General features: G+C 42.2%; 1 long non-coding RNA gene across 1 annotated transcript in view; it reads left to right on the plus strand.

Annotated features, from left to right (window-relative positions):
• Positions 1-13,861, plus strand: part of LOC140467361 (uncharacterized) — a 104,422-nt gene that overhangs the window by 61,548 nt on the left and 29,013 nt on the right. Inside the window, exon 2 of the long non-coding RNA XR_011955429.1 lies at positions 2,615-2,695. This is a non-coding gene — a long non-coding RNA (uncharacterized lncRNA). The remainder of the gene's footprint in view (positions 1-2,614; positions 2,696-13,861) is intronic.

A 13,861-nucleotide genomic window follows, 5' to 3' on the forward strand; every position in this document is an offset into this window, starting at 1 on the left:
CAACAGTGCCAACAACTCGAGAGTACTTCCTTGACAATAAAGTGCTTTGGAACATCTTGGGACCACTGAAGACACTAAATAAAATGTACGTCTTTCTATCCTTGTCCAACATGAGGAGATATTCTGCACAGGTTAGTCATGTACAAACTCGCTTATTGATGGATTGCTTTCCAATGCCACACAGAAAGTCCTGAAAATCTATCTGTGTAACACTTCCCAAGTATCTCATGTTACATGCCTAGAGCCAGTAAATATGCTGATCTCTACGTGGTTGTGAGTAATAGCAGATCACTTCCTCTGCACGTGATGACTTCCTGTAACTATCTCGATAGTAACCACATACAAGCCGAACATAACAAAAACTGTGTACAGGAGGCTACCAGTAATGATTGAGCTTCTTTGCGCAATCATTGCATGAAGTACCACTGAACAACAGATGTCAATTAATTGGGGAGAAATCTCTCAGAAAAAAAAGGATGGTTTTTGATATTAGGTCTCAGAATGAATGCTCCAAATAGCCATTCACAAACACTGGCAAACAGCCGATACATAGAAGCCAGGAATTTCCACAGAAAAATGTGGAAGCAGCACAATTGGTGACCAGAGCTAAAGAGAACAATCTGGGCTTTCATTCGCAATGCTGTTCATTAGCAATAGAAAGTGCATGAGTCACAGAATCACACCAAGCACAAGTAATAAATTAATGACACAACAGGTGCAGATTATATATTTTTTAAAAGCCTCAACAATACTTTTGTGTGAATCTAGAACTGTTACCGGACAATCATTCGTTGAGAATGGTCTATACCACCCGGTTTAACACTTTGAAATTCGTGTTCCAAACAGAAACCTCTTCTGCACTGTCTCCAATGCACTCGCATCCTTCCTAGATTGTGGCACCCAAAATATCCCAGCTGAGTCTTACAAAAGCATAATCTCCCTGTTCTAGTATTGTATGCCACTAGGGGCACCATGGTGGCTCAATGGTTGACACTGTTACCTCATAGCACCAGGCACCCAGGTTTGATTTTGACTTGGGTAACTGTCTGTATGGATCTTGCACATTCTCCCGGTGTCTGTGTGGGTTTCTCCCACAGTCCAAAGATGTGTAGGCTAGGTGGATTGGCCATGCTAAATTGCCCGTAGTGTCTAGGGATCTGCAGGGTAGGTGGATTGGCTATGGGAGATACAGGATTATGGTGGGTCTGGATGGGATGCTGTTCGGAGGTTTGATGTGGACTCAATAGGCCAAATGGCCTGTATGGATTCTATTAACATAGCCTAGATTATCTATCTTATAATTTTAAAGCTGTGCAGTATAATTTTTAATCTGAGTGAAAAGCAAGTGATGGTGTATCAGCTGCCATTATTACATCCCAACTATTTTTTTTTAAAATACACCAGATACAAAGAAAATGTTTCCTTTTGTGGTAAGAGCATTACCGAAGGCAGACAATCTAAGATCATCACCAAGAATCATATTGGGAGTTCTGAAGAAGTTTCTTTCTCCAAAGAGTAGTGAGAATGTGGAATGTGTTATCACAGAGAGTGGTTGCAACAAGCAGGATCATGAAATTCAAGAAGAAAGTAGCATTTAAGGGAGAAGGGAATTAATGGTTATAATGATAGATGTGAATGAGAGATGGTGGAAGGAAGCTTGAGTGGACCATAAATGTGACTTTGGACTTGTTAGGCCCGATGGCCTGTTTGTGTGCAGTCTATCCTGTGTAACCCTATGTAATTTCAGGCAGGACAAGAAACAAGCAACAGGATCTCACCTGTTCTGAGAAAGGGTCACTCACCCAAAACATTAACTCTGATTTATAGAGTCATTAAGATGTGCAGCATGGAAACAGACCTTTCGGTCCAACCCGTCCATGCCGACCAGATATCCCAACCCAATCTAGTCCCACCTGCCAGCACCCGGCCCATATCCCTCCAAACCCTTCCTATTCATATACCCATCCAGATGCCTTTTAAATGTTGCAATTGTACCAGTCTCCACCACTTCCTCTGACAGCTCATTCCATATATGTACCATGCTGCCAGACCTGCTTTTCCAGCAAGTTCCATTTTTGTTTTGGATTTACAGCATCTGCAGTTCTTTCAGTTTTTATTCACTATCACCCATGTTTGACCTTGACATACCAATTGCAAAGTAAGGGTGCTGAAAATTAGTGAATGTTTACCTAGTCTCCTCTCATAACCTTAGAGGGAGAGTCACAGAACTTCTAAGAGAATAATGTACATGACTGAAAATGATCATAAATGGTGTTTCCTCGGGTTTCTGCTGATCTCGGGCTCTTACAAGAGATACTGGAATCAATCTCAATCAATCAATCAGTGAATACACAGCAATATAATGTAGATTTATCTTTTACATTAAAGTAGAAATGAAGTGTTTCAATTTATGATCAATTAATTTTGATATCCCTCTACATTTAATGTGCTTTGCTGATAACAATGAACTTGAAGTGAAAGATTAACATGCAGAAAACGTTTTCTCTTTTTATTTATAAATAAAGCAACAAAATAAGAGGTATTCACACTTCTTGTACCCATGTCAGGCTGAACTCATAAAGTAAGGAATGTCTTTTCTTTTATTCATTTACAGGATGTGGGCAGCGCTGGCTACCATTCCAGTTAGGAACCAACACATTGCCAAGGGTCTGGAGTCACTTGTAGTCCAGATTAGGTAAGGACGGCACTTTTCTTCCTGAAAGGATGTTAGTGAACCAGATAGGTTTTTCCAACAATCGACAATTGATTCATGGCCATCATTGGACACTTAATTCCAGATTTTTGTTGTGATTCAAATTCCACCATCTGTCTGAACATAGAATATACAACTTACAACATTGAAAAGTACAGCACCGAACAGCATCAAACAGGCCCCTTGGCCCATGATGTTGTGCCAAGGATTATTCCTAATCTAAACTAAAATAACCTAACCTATGCACCCCTCAATCCACTGCTGTCTCTCTGCATGTCCAACAGTCACTCAAATGTCCCTAGTGACTCTGCTTCCACCACCACCGCTGGCAACACATTCCATGCATTCACAACTCTCTGCGTAAAGAACCTACCTCTGACGTCCCCTCTATACCTTTCTCCTAGTATCATAAAACTATGACCCCTCATGGCAGTCAATCCTGCCTGGGGAAAAGTCTCTGGCTATTGACTCTATCCATCCCTCTCATTACCTTGTTTACCTCAATCAGGTCACGTCTCTTCCACCTCCTCTCCAGAGAGAAAAGTCTGAGCTTAGTTAACCTCTCTTCGTAAGAGAAGCCCTGCAGTCCAGGCAGCATCCTGGTAAACCTTCTTTGTATCCTCTCCAAAGCGTCCAAATCTTTCCTGTAATAGGGTGACCAGAATTGACACAATATTCCAAGTGTGGTCTCACCAAGGACTTATAGAGCTGCAGCAAAACCTCGCAGCTCTTAAACTCGATCCCCCTGTTAATGAAAGCCAAAACACCATATGCTTTCTTAACAACCCTATCCACTTGGGAGGCAACTTTGAGGGATCTATGCACTTCAACACCAAGATTCCTCTGTTCCTCCACATTGCCAAGAATCCTGTCTTTAAATCTATATTCAGCATTCAAGTTCGACCTTCCAAAATGCATCACTTTGCATTTATCCAGGTTGAACTCCATCTGCCATTTCTCAGCCCAGCTCTGCATCCTGTCTATGTCGCAATGTAGCCTGCAATAGCTCTCAATACTGTCAATGGCCCCTCCAACCTTTGTGTCATCGGCAAATATACTAACCCAGCCTTCAACCTCCTCATCCAAGTCATTTATAAAAACTACGAAGAGCAGAGGCCCACGAACAGAACCCTGTGGCACCCCACTGAACCCTGACCTCCAGGCAGAATACTTTCCATCTACAACCACTCTCTGCCTTCTGTCAGCCAACCAATTCTGAACCCAGATAGCCAAATCTCCCTATATACCATACTTCCTGACTTTATGAATGAGCCTTCCATTGGAACCTTATCAAATGCCTTGCTGAAGTCCATATACACCACATCCACTGCCCGACCTTCATCAACCTGTCTCACCAGCTCCTCAAAGAACTGAATAAAATTTGTGAGGCATGACCTGCCCCTCACAAATCCATGTTGACTGCCTTTAATCACGCTATGCTTTTCCAAATAGTCATAAATCCTATCCCTCAGGATTGTTTCCAAAACCTTGCTAACCACAGACGTAAGGCTGATAGGTCTATATTTGCCAGCGTTTGCCTATTCCCCTTCTAGAAAAGAGGAACAATATTTGCCTCCCTCCAATCCTCTAGTACAACTCCCATGGAGTATGAGAAAGCAAAGATCATTTGCCAGCAGCTTAGCAACCTCCTTTCTCGCTTCTTGGAGCAGTCTAAGATAAATCTGGTCTGGCCTTGAGGAATTATCAATCTTAATGTTTGCCAAAATTTCCAGCACATCAACTTCATCAATCTTGATCTGTTCAAGCCTGTTTTCCTACTCCTCAAAGTTCTCATTCACAACAAGGTCGCTTTCCTCAGTGAAAACATAAGCAAAAAACTCATTTAGGGCTTCCCCTATCTGCTCAAACTCCACGCACACATCCCTATGCTATCCCTGACCGACCCTACCTCTCTCTGATCATTCTCTTATTCCTCATGTATGAGTAAAATACCTTTGAGTTCTCCCTCATCCTTCCTGCCAAGCCTTTTCCACGCCCCCTCCTGGCTCTCCTCAGTCCATTTCTGAGCTCCTTTCTAGTAAGCCTGTAATCCTCTAAATCTGTGCTTGATCCTTGCTTCCTTCACCTTACGTAAGCTGCCTTATTATTTTTGATGAGAAGCTCCTCTGTTCTCATCATCCAGGGATCCTTAATCCTACCCCTTATTGCCTGTCTCAGAGGAACAAATTGTGCATCGCTCGCAACAACTGCTCCTTAAACAGTCTCCACATGTCTGTTGTGCCCTTTCTGTGGAATATTTGCTGCCAATCTGTACTACCCAACTCCTGTCTGATAGCATCATAATTTCCTTTCCCCAATTAAATATCTTCCCTTGGTAACTGCTCCTTTCCCTCTCCAAGGCTATGGTAAATGTGAGGCAGTTGTGGTTACCATCCTCAAAGTGTTCTCCCACTGTGAGATCTGACACCTGTTCTAGCTCATTGCTGAGCACCAAATCCAAAATGGCCTCTTCCCTCATTGGCCTGTCTACATACTGAGTAAGGAATCCTTCCTGAACACACCTGATAAAAACAGCTCCATCCAAACCATCTGCACTAAGGAGCTTCCAGTCAATATTGGGAAAGTTGAAGTCACCGGTAACAACAACCCTGCTACATCTGCATTTTTCCCAAAAGGCCTATGAGTTCTTCCATATCCCTACTGTTATTAGGGGTCTGTAAAAAACCCCCAATAAGGTGGCTGCTCCCTTGCTGTTCCTAACTTCCACCCATACTGACTCAGTAGACAAACCTTCCTCAACAACCTTTGTTTCAGTAGCTATGATGCACTCTCTGATTAACAGTGCTACACCCCCTCCTCTTTTTCCACCCTCCCTGTTCTTTTTAGACATTCTAAACCCTGGAACATCTAGCAACCATTCCTGCCCCTGTGAAACCCATGTCTCCGTTATGGCCACAATATCATAGTCACAAGTACTGATCCATCATGTTCTAAGTTCATCACTCTTATTTTTGACACTCCTTGTATTAAAGCAGACAAACATTAACCAATCCCTTTGTTTCATCATGTGAAAATCCTTCCTGATCGATTCACTACATCCTGTCACTGCCCCATTTGCAACTGTCCCCCTCTCAGACAAGTAGCTCTGTATCCCACCCCCTTGCCAAACTAGTTTAAACCCTGCCTACCACATAAACAAATCTCCCACCCAAAACATTTGTGCCCCTCCAGTTCAGGTGCAACCAGTCCTTCATGTACAGGTCCCACCTTCCCCAGAAGGCATCCCAATGGTCTAGGTATCTGAAGCCCTCTCTCTTGCAACAGCCTCACAGCCGAGTGTTAAGCTGCACTGGCTGCCTGTTCCTCACCTCACTGTCTCATGGCACCGGTAGCAAACCTGAGAACGCTACTCATCCTGCTCTTCAGCTTCCAACCTAGCTCTCTGTAGTCACTTTTCAGATCCTCAGTCCCTTTCCTGGCTATATCATGATTTCTGGCTGCTCACCCTCCCCCTTCAGAATCCTGTAAACCCAATTGGCGACATCCCGGACCCTGGCACTGGGGAGGCAACATACCTTCTGGGAGTTCCATTCCTCAGCACAAAACTTCCTGTCAATCCATCTAACTATTGAGTCCCCTACCATTAGCACTTTTCTATTCTCCCCACTTCCCTTCTGAGCTTCAGTGCCAGGCTCAGAGCCAGAGACCTGACAGCTATGGCTTTCCACTGGTAGGCCGTCCCCACCAGCAGTACCCAAAACAGGGGATTCCTGCTCTATCTGTTGGTTCCCTTTCCTCCCTCTGACTGTAAGTCAGCTGTCCTTATCCTGTATCTGAGGAGTGACCGCCTCCCTATACCTCCTCTCACTTTCTCCCTCAGCCTCCTGAATGATCCACAGTTCATCCAGCTCCAGCTCCAGTTCCCTAACTTGGTTTTCAAGGAGCTGGAGTTCGGTGCACTTCCTGCAGAGACATGTGTTGTATCTCTCACCTGCCACATTCTGCAGGAGGAACATGCAACTGCCCTGTCAACCATACTCCGCTAATGTGAAAGCCCGCACAGGACTAAACAAGGAAGAGAAGAAAAGAAAAAAAGAAAAAACCTGAAAACTTACCAAGTTGACAGACTCTTAGCAAGGTTAGAGGAGGTGGGTTGGAGGGAAGCCCTACTGTGTAGGGTCTGCTTGGTACAGAAGGGGAAATTAGTTAGCTATATAAGTGATTGCCAGGGTTGGATGGTTTGAACTATTGGGAGAGGCTGAATAGTCTGGGTCTGTTTTCACTGGAGCATCAGAGGCTGAGGGGTGACCTTATAGAGGTTTATAAAATCATGAGGGGCATAGATGTGGTAAATAGACAAGGTCTTTCCTTTGAGTGGGGGAATCCAGAACCAGAGGGCATAGGTTTAGGACGAGAGGGGAACGATACAAAAGGGACCTAAGGGGCAACTTTTTCATGCAAAGGGTGGTGCATATGCGGAAAATAGGAAGATTTAGAGGGATATGGGCTAAGTGCTGGCAATTGAGACAAGATTAATTTAGGATATTTGGTTGCCATGGACGAGTTGGACTGAAGGGTCTGTTTCTCTATGACTGGAAATCTCTATGACTCTAAATGCAGTGCACTTTAGTTTTAAAATCGACCTGCCATTCATTAAGAGAGGAATGTATATGGCGTAACAAAAAAAAGATAAGATAAACTGCAAAAGGCACAAAGTCAAATGCTAAAATAATTGCACTGTGACCTGTTTGTTAAACTCTATAAATATGAACAAAAAATTACCCTTTACTTTGTCAAACCTTTATTAGGAGCACACTCAGAATTACCTATGACTCAGCTGGGAACACTCTCTCCTTGATCCTAATCTGAAATCCCACTCCTGAGATTTGAGCACAGACGTCTAAGCTGACACTCCAATGAATTACTGAGGGAGTGCCTCACTGTTGGTGGTGTCATCGCTTGGATACCATGTTAAACCAAGGTTCTGTCTGTTCTATCGAGTGAGTGTAAAAGCGACCACATTACAATTTTGAAGAAGGTGAGGGGAGTTATCTCTGGTTGTCTGGCCAATATTTAACCTTCAATTAACACCACAAAAAACAGACTATTTGGTCATTTATACTTTGCCGTTTATGAAAGCTTGCTGTATGCATATTGGTTGTCGCAATTGGTGCATTATAATAATGACTGACTTCAAAAAGTACTTAATTGGCTAGAAAATGCTTTGGGACAGCCATGAAAGGTGCTATTTAAATGAAAGTAATTGCTTTAACTACACTTGAGCATTGCCATTGAATAATATGAACAAGTTAAGCGGGAGGCGGCATCATGCATATTGTTTTAAAACTCACCAGGATTAATGACAAGGATGCAATTATTGCCCTGGCAACAGAATGACCTGCTCAATTACCTCAAGGGCTGGAGTGTGTGATTGTCAGCCTGGCTAGCATTAGCAGCTTCCCTTATTTGAAGGACATTACTTAACATTTGACGACATTATCATACCCTCAATCTCTGGGATTGAGACAAAAGGTATTTTAAATAAAAAGTAATAGTCTAAACTAGCATAAATCCCAGAAATTTGCAAAACATCAACTAAAGTGCAGAATATAACAACTCTTGAGAGAGTTAACCAATTTGAAAAAGGTAGGGAGGGTGACAGGCTCACTAACATAACAGACAAAGCTTGATGGTATGTTGATATGGTGAGATGGTGACAGAAACAAAAACAAATGCCAGGAACACTAGATGACTGTACAAGTCCTCAAGTTTATCATGGAATTTTTTTTTAAATGTACATCTGTTGGAAGTACTTGAAAGGAAACTTCCTTGAAGTTGAGATATCTCAACTCTCAATTTTTGCAGATACTTTTTAAGTTGCAAACCATCTCAATAAGTTTTTCAAAAAGTCAGATGAAAACCCTTTGAATAAGCATCTCAATGATACTTGTCTCCACAGTGAAGTAATAGATTGATTGCATTTCAAAGTGAATGCTCTGTGGTTTTTTTTTGTTACTCACAAGAGAAGGAATGGCTGCAGACAGTTTATAAATAGCAAGATTAGTCATAACAGAAGTCCGAGTTCATCAAACACATGCCTCCTCTGTATTGCTGAGGAACTATTCTGTCCCCCACTGCTCTGAGTACAGAGCAGTAACTAACTTAATTGTAAGTATGTATGATTGAAAAACTAGACAGCCGGAGAAATATGGGAAAAGTAGTGAAATAATTCATTGAATGGCTGAAACCTTTATAAAGATCATGAAACTTGATCTTCTCATAACTTAGTTGTCTTCATTAATATACTGCAGCTGGAGTAGATGCTATAATTCTTATGATTCAGAATTGTTTTAAATGCATTTACTCCTTATTAATCACAAAGGGCTGAGATAAATATGCCCCCCTTATGATTTGAAACTTAACCTTGTCCATACAGCTTGGTCCAAGATAAATGATCCTTCCTTTTATTGTAAACTCATTACTAGTTAGTATAAACAATAGCACTCCCTATATCTTAAATCAGTTCAGATGCTAGATAAAATTGGCCATTCCACATACGGCTTAGTAACAGGACACGTGATCAAACCAGTTTGTTAACAGGTAGAGTTAGCTGTGGGAGTGAGTAATATAGCTGAACTACCTGTATTGAGCAAAGCAATACAATGTGGAAGTCTTGTGATGAGTAGTAGAGTCCAAGCCTCTGAGCCAAGAGCCCTGGTTTAAGCGCCACACCAAGTCTTGATGCCTAAAGGCAGATGTGTCATAATGTGGCCAATGGAGGCTGTGTAGCAATCTTCAATTCTTCCAACACATGCCAATGGCAGGTAGTCACATATTTTTCTAATCAACCTATTCAGAGATGGAGTGGGGTGGGACTTGAACTCAGGAGTCTCTGGGCTAGGCGTAGGGACACTACCAATGTGCTACAAGAGGGAGTGGGAGAGAATTCTGGTATTTGAATTAGATTAGATTACTTACAGAGTGGAAACAGGCCCTTCGGCCCAACAAGTCCACACCACCCCACCGAAGCGCAACCCACGCATACCCCTACATCTACCCCTTACCTAACACTACGGGCAATTTAGCAAGGCCAATTCACCTGACCTGCACATCTTTGGACTGTGGGAGGAAACCGGAGCACCCGGAGGAAACCCACGCAGACACGGGGAGAACGTGCAAACTCCACACAGTCAGTCGCCTGAGGCGGGAATTGAACCCGGGTCTCTGGTGCTGTGAGGCAACAGTGCTAACCACTGTGCCACTATATAATGGAAAGAATGTCAGTGCCTCTATCATTAGTACCCACAGATCCAGATTACAGTTTACAAGAGCTTAATTGAACATACTAGTCGAGTGAGATTGTTTTTCATAGACCTTTAGATGAAGTATTTCCAAAAAGGAAATAATACAACTGTGATTAAAAGCTACAAATGCTGGAGTTGTGAAATGAAGTCAGACCATACTCTAAATACTCAATAGGACTGGCTAATATGTGGAGAGAGGAACAGGTCAGTGAGTTTTCATCATGAAATAACTCCATGGTATCCAATCATTAAGTCATCCTCTATTTACACATGAGTACTGCCTCATTCAGAGTCAGGGACCAGAGTGTCAGTATCTCTGAAACTCTCCTTTTCTATATCAGTCAAGACTCCCTGATTGCAGGTAGACTGGGAGAATCAGGATAGTATTGGACCTCAAGAAAGAGACTTTGTGGAGTGCCTCCGAGATGGATTCTTAGAACAGCTGGTGCTGGAGCCTACCAGGGAGAAGGCAATTCTGGATCTGGTATTGTCCAACGAACCAGAATTGATCAGGGACCTTGAAGTGAAGGAGCCATTAGGAGGTAGTGACCATAATACAATAAGCTTCAGTCTGCAATTTGAAAGGGAGAGGGTACAATCGGTAGTGATAATATTTCAGTTGAATAAGGGAACTATGGAGCTATGAGGGAGGAGCTGGCCAAAGTTCAATGGTGCAATACCTTAGCAAGGATGACAGTGAAGGAACAATGGCAGATATTTCTGGGTTTAATGCAGAAGATGCAGGATCAGTTCATTCCAAAAAGGAAGAAAGATCCTATGAGGAGGCAGGAGTGGCCGTGGCTGACGAGGGAAGTTAAGAAACATATAAAGTCAAAAGAGAAGAAGTATAACATAGCAAAGATGAGTGGGAAAACGGAGGACTGGGAAGCTTTTAAAGAACAGCAGAGGATTACTAAGAAGGAAATATGCAGAGAAAAAAATGAGGTATGAAGGTAAACTGGCCAATAATATAAAGGAGGATAGTAAAAGCTCATTTAGGTATGTGAAAGGGAAAAAAATAGTTAAGACTAAAATTGGGCCCTTGAAGACAGAAACAGGGGAATATATATTGCGGGGAACAAAGAAATGGCAGAAGAGTTGAATTGGTACTTCAGATCTGTGTTCACTGGGGAAGACACAAGCAATCTCCCTGAGGTAACAGTGGCTGAAGGACCTGCACTTAAGAGAATTTTTGTTTGCCAGGAATTGGTGTTGGAGAGACTGTTAGGTCTGAAGTCCCCAGGGCCTGATGGTCTACATCCCAGGGTACTGAAGGAGGTGGCTCTAGAAATCGTGAATGCGTTGGTGATTATTTTCCAGAGTTCGATAGATTCAGGATCAGTTCCTGCGGATTGGAGGGTGGCTAATGTTGTACCACTTTTTAAGAAAGGAGCAAGAGAGAAAGCAGGAAATTATAGACCAGTTAGTCTGACCTCAGTGGTGGGAAAGATGCTGGAGTCAATTATAAAGGATGAAATTACGACACACCTGGATAGCAGTAACAGGATAGGTCAGAGTCAGCATGGATTTATGAAGGGGAAATCATGCTTGAATAATCTTCTGGAATTTTTTGAGGATGTAACTCTGAAGATGGACAAGGGACATCCAGTGGATGTAGTGTATCTGGACTTTCAGAAAGCCTTTGATAAAGTCCCACATAGGAGGTTAGTGAGCAAACTTAGGGCACATGGTATTTGTTGCAAAGTACTGACTTGGACTGAAAATTGGTTGGCTGACAGGAAACAAAGAGTAGTGATAAACGGCTCCCTTTGGGAATGGCAGGCAGTGACCATTGGGGTAGAGCAGGGATCAGTGCTGGGACCGCAGCTTTTTACAATATATGTTAATGATATAGAAAATGGTATTAATAGTAACATTAGCAAATTTGCTGATGATACAAAGCTGGGTGGTAGGGTGAAATGTGAGGAGGATGTTAGGAAATTACAGGGTGACCTGGACAGGTTAGGTGAGTGGTCAGATGCATGGCAGATGCAGTTTAATGTGGATAAATGTTTGGTTATCCACTTTGATGGCAAGAACAGGAAGGCAGATTACTACCTAAATGGAGTCAAGTTAGGTAGAGGAGCAGTAAAAAGAGATCTGGGTGTTCTTGTATACAAATCAATGAAGACAAGCATGCAGGTACAGCAGGTAGTGAAGAAAGCTAATAGCATGCTGGCCTTCATAACAAGAGGGATTGAGTATAGAAGCAAAGAGGTTCTTCTGCAGCTGTATAGGGCTATGCTGAGACTGCACCTGGAATATTGTGTGTAGTTCTGGTTTCCAAATTTGAGGAAAGACATTCTGGCTATTGAGGGAGTGCAGCGGAGGTTCACGAGGTCAATTCCTGGAATGGCGGGACTATCTTATGTTGAAAGATTAGAGCGACTGGGCTAGTATACCCTTGAGTTTAGAAGATTGAGAGGGGATCTGATTGAGATGTATAAGATTATTAAAGGATTGGACACTCTGGAGTCAGGAAACATGTTTCCGTTGATGGGCAAGTCCCGAACCAGAGGACACAGCTTAAAACTAAGGGGTAGGCCATTTAGGACAGAGATGAGGAGAAACATCTTCACCCAGAGAGTGGTGGCTGTGTGGAATGCTCTGCCCCAGAGGGCAGTGGAGGCCCAGTTTCTGGATTCATTTAAGAAAGAGTTGGATAGAGCTCTCAAGGATAGTGGAATCAAGGGTTATGGAGATAAGGCAGGAACAGGATACTGATTAAGGATGATCAGCCATGATCATAATGAATGGTAATGCAGGCTTGAAGGGCAGAATGGCCTACTCCTGCACTTATTGTCTATTGTCTATTGGACCAGATATAGAGGTCCAATCAGGGAACTCATATCTCCAGCTGACTGATCTCATTATAATCACTAAACATCAGAACATCAGTGCAGTTCAAATATTTTATTTTTTAAATTAAGAATCTGAATCTTCAGTATGGATTGGAAACATAAAAACATCAAACAGCACTTCGAGCTGTGAGCACTTGTAGAGTAAGAAAGATCCATTCTAGTGTGTGATGCTGATATTTCAATCCATGATCCCTTACCTGGATGAATAAGTTTGGGTGAAGAATCTGTGCAGTGAAAGTTACAAATGCAGAACTATATGGTCCCTAATTTATCTCAGTGCACTGCAGCATGACAGACAGAGCTGAGCTATATTAACATCAGCTTTATTTTCAAAGCAGATTTCTTTTTGATAATCCTCAGGAGCCATTGCCTATTCCCGAAAGACAATAACCTTTACAAATCAATCCCGCAAGGTAAGTAGGTGTACTTATGCAAATTTAATTAATGCGTTGTTAATAAGATATATACTTCTGGTACATTAAGTGCTGACATACCATTCTTAGTCATACATTGTGGCTTTTTCAATGTTGCTGAATCTAAGCCCTGGAACTTCCTATCAAACAGCAGTGTGGGCATACCTCCAACACGTGACACATTGCTATCTGGTTTATTACTTGGGAGGGACACTAAATACTAATGACATTCACATGCTGAGAATTAATAAAATTAGAAAGACTAGAATCATATTTTAATCTAACCTGTCCAAAGTCAATGGAACATAAAGAGTCATAGGGTGTTGCAAAATTCTTTGAAACATCTTGAACCATAAAATGTCAAGTGCAATTTATTTCCTTCTCCTGCCAACATACTCTGTAATCTACAAAGGAGCATAAAAGAAAGGTTTGCACTTATATAGATGTCTCAAAGTACTTTACATTCCAATGAGGTACCTTTAAAAAATTATTGTTGTAAAATCGAGAACAATTTGGACACAACCATGTAATAATGACCAAAAAAAACTGATTCTTTTGAGACGCAAAATGAAAGCAAAATACTGCGGCAGGTCTGGCAGCATCAGTGGG

This window comes from Chiloscyllium punctatum, chromosome 45 (genome assembly GCF_047496795.1).
Source record: "Chiloscyllium punctatum isolate Juve2018m chromosome 45, sChiPun1.3, whole genome shotgun sequence".
In the NCBI taxonomy this organism is placed as follows: domain Eukaryota; kingdom Metazoa; phylum Chordata; class Chondrichthyes; order Orectolobiformes; family Hemiscylliidae; genus Chiloscyllium; species Chiloscyllium punctatum.